Below are 6,238 nucleotides of genomic sequence, written 5' to 3' on the forward strand. Positions count from 1 at the left end.
CACTGCTTCATGGTTTAAATCCCATCAATTTAAAGGTAACACTGCTCCCATAAAACAATCCAAAAGTACAAAAGATCAAGAACCAGTCATTATGTAAACCACTGTAAAAGTTAGGGAGGTCTTTTAACATTCATAATATTTGATGGATGGAAATATAAAAGTACAAGAAAAGAGTTTCATTCTCCTAAATCTTCATTTTGTTCATTTTTGTCTTTGGCTCAAGGTGGAAACAAAGAAAATTAGAAGCCATTTATCATGTGAGGTGTGTGGTCCGGCCAAACCCAGTAGCAGTTGACCACCTGCCTGACTGAGTGCACCAGGCTACCCACAACCCCCCCTCCCATCTCTCTCTCTAAGCTTTCCTGCTGAGTCAATAAGGAACTCTTTGGCTTACAGAGGATGGAGGAGCTCAAAATAGAGCGCCTTAGCTTCTACGCCAAAAAAGATATGAGCTGCGTTCAGTCTCGAGGAGTGCATTAAATCTGTCGACGTGAATGTGTCACGGGCCTCGACGAGGCGGACGTCACACCCAACTGCGTGTCTCCTCGTGGGAGCAGAGGGGAGATAAATCTGCTGCCTGTTGAGATCGGAGTGCGTGCACTTTAGTACACGCAGTTCTTTCTTTTATCTTGTGTCTCACTTGCTGCTGTGTGCACAGTACTGGATACACATGCACGGGAAACGGAGGATGTAGTTAAAGCACTTACAGCAGCACGGTTTGATCTCGGGATGGCTTCTGAGAGGTCTGCAGTCAGATTTGCCTTATGAAATCTGATTATTAAAGCCAGGCCCATCATGAGACGTCATTAACTAGTACTGGTACTCTAGCCTTCTAAATGGAGCGTAGAGAAGAAATGGGATATGCTAAACTCCACAGCAGCATTAAAAGCGAGGGGCAGAGCCCAGCGGTAGGGCCAGAGGGGAATTAGGATTGGACCACGGTCTCCCTCTGTTATTCTACCTGCTGGTTTTCTTCAATACTTCCATCCATTTTCGCTCTCTTTCATTTTTCCTTCTTCCCAAACTTTTTCCAAACACTTCCCATCATACCTCCCGTCCTCTCTCCTCTCCCTCCTTTTTTGAAATCTGCTTCCTGTGTGTATTTGATTATCCACCCACTTACACTTGCTCTCTCACTCTTCCCTTTTTTATCTTCTGCTTCCCTGCCGGCTTTTACATTCTGTCTTGCAACAGAGTTTCTCTCCTCATTTCCATGTTTCCCCCCATGTCTTATTCTTATTTAATCCCTCACTCCCGTCACCCTCAGTCCATTTCCAGCTCATGCATTTCCTCTATCCCACCTTCTGTTTATCCCTCTTTTTTTCCCTCCCTCTTTCCCACCTCCAATCTTTTCCCTTCCTCTACCTCTTTATTCTCAGGGGCGTCCCTGACCCCATTCATTCATCTCTCTTCAAGACAGTGGATCCGCTTTCAGCGATTACTCTACATGCCCCACTCTCTCAACCCATCCCTGTGTTTTCCAACCACTTTTCACACACACACACACACACACCCTCCCCACACATACACGCACACACAATTCCCATTCCCTTTCTCTCTACTTTCTCTTTTGTCTCGCTCCAACCTATTGCCCGAGGGGAGTGATTGACAAGCAAGCGGGGGTCTTGTAAAGGGGAGTTTCTGATTGGTGGCGAGGGAGATGAAAAGGATAAAGCCTCCTGGACGTGCCCTGTCTACACTGCAAAAAACAAAAAAGTGTTAATCGTGACTCATCTTGTGCTCAGTAAGAAGGTGTTTCAACAAGCTTATCTGGCTCACTAGAGTTTTAGCTGTCTGTGTTTGTTCAGGGAAGAACCATCCAAAATTTAGATGGAACCAAAAACCCAAAACGATAAAAAATGAGGGAGGCCGGCAAAGGTAAATGTAATATTTAAATGGCTTGGCACTCTCACTCTTACCCAGCGAAGTGTGCGCCAAGCTTGAAACGATTTACAACCTGAGTTGCTGTTAGTCTAAGCCATTTTATGCTCTGTATGCCTCCTACCGCTTGTTAAATTACGCACATTTTAACACAAGCAGCTCAATTCATGTTGTAGCAGGACTTTTGATTTATACCATCTTCAATGCAACTTGACTGAACTGTGATGCACTCCCATTTGATAACACGGCCAACAAAAGGAGCTTAAAAAGGAGGGTTGTTTGTGCTCTTTTAAGACAGATGTAGCTAATTAAAACTAATGATGTAACAGAATAAGGAAATCACCCTAAAACTGGAGGGTTTGTGGGTATACAATAACAGATGTTGAAAATCGGAAAGCCAGCAGTTTCTCCTGCCTCGAGAGCTGAGCGCAATAAAATGAGCAACGCACATTCAGCTGTTTCTCTGGCTTTTCTTCCCATTATGCTAGAAACTCCTCACATGGCAGAGATGTTATCAAATGTATAATTTATGATTTCTCAAAATGAATCAACAGTAGTCCTTTTGACACAAAAAATGTATATGAAATAGATATTATGCATATTATGCAGTGAAACTATATTCTCTGTTAACACTGATGGAAGTGACTAACATCATCTTCTAGGGGTTTTTTGTGTGTGTATGTCTACCTTGGTTCAGTTAAAACTGTCTGAACACCGCCACCACCTGGTCAAAATGGTGTATGACAGTTTAATTACTTAATCTTCATAACTTAATGCCAGTTTGAGCTATGTTGACTGTTAGGGGATATGAGGTGTGTGTGAGGTCGCGACCAAAAACAGAGTGTGTATGCAACATAAACATAGTTTATGGTATATCCATGTATGTATAAAACAAATTTAATGTCTTTAATGCATAATAAGGAATAACATAAAAATAAAAGAAGAAAAATGCAGTTGAGTGCAGCCATCTTCATTAGAATCAGTGCATAAATATGCAACAAGAGCAAGCAAAGAGGTCTGGAAACAGCTGTGTTGTTGCACTTGCTAAGCACAGAACAGACCTCGGGAGCAGATGATTCTGCTGACGTCTTCATCATATGACTCATACAAGTGCAAAAACACACAGCAGCCCTAAACATACCCACCTGTCCCCTACTGCATGAGCCAGAGAAGTGTGTGTGTAGGTGTGGTGTGTGTAGGTGTGTGTGTGTGTGTTGGTATATGCATGGATGCAACATAACAGGGAAAATAACAATTGAGCAAAACTATTAAATGTAGTTTAGTACACATTTTTGCATAACTGCAAAGCGTGCAGAATATAAAGCATAAAAAAGTTTTGTATCATTTCTATCATCGATCTATTGGATGGATCAGAATATCCATCACATGAGACAAGGTGTATGTGATGGATTTTTTATTTGAGCTGCAAGTCTTGCAGGCTTGAATCCTGATCATGTTCACACTTTTAGAAATCAAACTCAATTCCAAGTCCCAAATCCACTTTTACTAAATCACAAAAGGCTCCCTGAAGAAGTGTCGAATACACTGATAGTGTTTTGTGTTTAAACCAAATTCAACCTAAACTTGATTGTTCATTTTTACGCCTACATTGGAAAAGTTTCATGATTGTAAAATATTTTACACAGCTTCATAGGACAAAATGTGTTGTAAGCATGTGGGATGTATGTTTAATGAAAACCAAAGCAGAGCACATCAAATGTTGAATGTGAAATCTTTCATATTCTCATTTAATTTTTGTGGCATCGATCAGTTAAGAAACAAATGGTTTGACAGGACTGTCTCGGCCGCTGTGCTGAATCGCCTCCTCAGTTAAAAACAAGAGGTTTCAATTGCATGAATGGCAGCATATTGCTCAAAACCCTGAACATATTATTTGCCATTAATGGTGCCTTCACAGATGTCATATGAGTCAATCTGAGGTCTTTGTAATCAGCCTTCCTACATTCACTGGAAACCTGAGTGTGATCTTTACAAATTAACAAAATACTTTCAAATTACCAAGAGGACCTTTAAAAAGTCGGCCATGCTTTCATCTCATCATGTTTGCATTACTGTAATTCCCTCTACTCCTTCTACAGGTCTCAGCCAAAGTCCATCTCCCTCCTTCGCCTCATCCAAAAATCAGGAACCAGACTTTGATCAAAATCCAGAAGATAAGACTGTGTAGTATTGGGAGAACTCCCACTGGTTACCATTTAGATAGCTAGTTAACTTTAATATATTTATTAACTTATTTTGAGGCTTACATCTTACACCTTATGAGCTGAGCCTCTGCCTGTGAGCAGTTTTCTCACACTCAGTCATAAGCTTACTCAACAAGTCTTTAAGTATGTCTCTTCTTAATGCGTAAAGATCCAAACTGCTCAGTATTAGTGTTCGGCCTTGTCTCGTACTTGGAGCAGTTTTCCTGGACTGTCTAAATTCACACTTTTCTGGGAATTTTCCCAGACAAGTGTAATACAGCGGCTACGTGCTTACTGCTGACTGTGACTGAACTATGTCATCTATGACAGATAGCGTTGACAGCGGCTCATTACAGGAGTTTACAGACAGTTTATGGAAAGTAGGAAGCACATCATTAAACTGCTCCGTTGGCTCGCATTTATTGGCAGGCGCTCATCATTTATGGCTGCAAATATCACGAGTTTACAGCAACTTTTTTTATTGATGAGATCGTGTACTCTGTGAGGCTTTAAATGGCTCAGCACCTCAGAATGATAAACGCTGTGGCTTTTTGTGAAAGTCACTCAGTTGTTCTGTGTTGTGCCTTGACAGGAAGACGCATCGCCACTGCGTGGGCTTTGACCATCACTCGCTGTCCCTACTGTCTTGGGGGTAATAGTGGAAAAAGCTGACAGTAACAGGAGGTAGAAGATACCTTGTCACTGGAAAAATCCATGAACCAAGTAAATGATTTTTACCCTTTTTAAAGAGATCGTGTTCTGTCTGTAAAGCTACTAACAAGATGTGAACTACCAACTCGACGCCCGAAAATCAGCTATAAAATGTAAAAAATGTGAATCCAGAATAATTTGCAGACCATTAATAATAATAATGATACAACAAATTATGTGTTTAAACTGGAAAATTTGTTTTTTAAATCATTTTTAAATCATTAACTCATTCGATTTTGATTCCAGCATTATGTTGCAAATAACACTGGGAACGAGACGTATTTATAGCCTTTTTTAACAACATGTTAAGCTTTCAACTCAATATCCAAAAGGTTGTAAACTGATGAAATTAATTTTAAGTTTATCTGATCATTATAATTATTTGGTTAATCTGTTGTTAAACTGAGATGATTAGGAATCATTTATGTGGTGGAACTTTTGTACTAATGCTCACTTACCTCCATGGAATTTCCCGTAATTGACCGCATGAGCTCTTATCTAAGCTACACGCTAATTGCTGACCTTAGCCAATAGTGAAATTCTCCACTAATGGCATTATCATTAATGCGCTAAACCGATTTGTCTGTGCTCCCTCCATTAATTAAAACAAGACCAATTATCCAAGCCATCACCATCACTTCTTTTTACAGATATTTATTTTAATCATGCAGCTATTATATCTACTAACTCATATCCCCGACTCTTTGTTTCACCTTGAAAGCATGTTTAAAAAAAACAAATGCAACTGATGCAGTCATTAATAAGCTATTGCTCCCGCGCGTGGGAGTACCACAGCTTTTAAAGTCATGACTACATTCAACAGTGAGAAGGAAAACTAATAGCAAGAGTGTGCAGTGTGCATGCGCATGTGTGTGAGAGAAGACAAACAAATGATTTTTGGTGAGGCATTTCCAGCCAAGCAACAGTTTAATTGAGTTGCAGGCCAGCGTGCAATTGCACAGAAAATCGGATGTGACCTTCAAATGTCCTAATTCGAGTCCACATAGAGGCCGTGTGATGGCCGCTCCTGCAGCCACTAGATAGGCACTAACCCCGTGCAGTTATTTCAGTTTTCATAGCTTGAGCTGGCAAAAGTGCACGCACTCTTTACGTTAGTAGAAGCACAGATACTTGTCTTACAGATACTGGAGGCATGTTTTAGGTCATTGTCATGCTGGAAGACGCATCGTAACCCATCTTCAGTGTTCTGGCTGTGGGAAGGAGGCTCTTGTCCAATGTTTGCCACATGGGCACAGAACCAATCTGTGGGAGCCAAAATTCAAGCTGGGTGGTAGTGGATCTAATACATATTTCACTCGATGACATATTCTGTCTCTCTGCATTAAAATGAAACTACCATAACAATTAGAGTCTGTTCATTTCTTTCAAACTCACACATACATTGCATATTTCTCCAACTGTATCGTGTTTCATAAAGTCAC

This window comes from Oreochromis niloticus, linkage group LG20 (assembly GCF_001858045.2).
Source record: "Oreochromis niloticus isolate F11D_XX linkage group LG20, O_niloticus_UMD_NMBU, whole genome shotgun sequence".
Lineage (NCBI taxonomy): Eukaryota > Metazoa > Chordata > Actinopteri > Cichliformes > Cichlidae > Oreochromis > Oreochromis niloticus.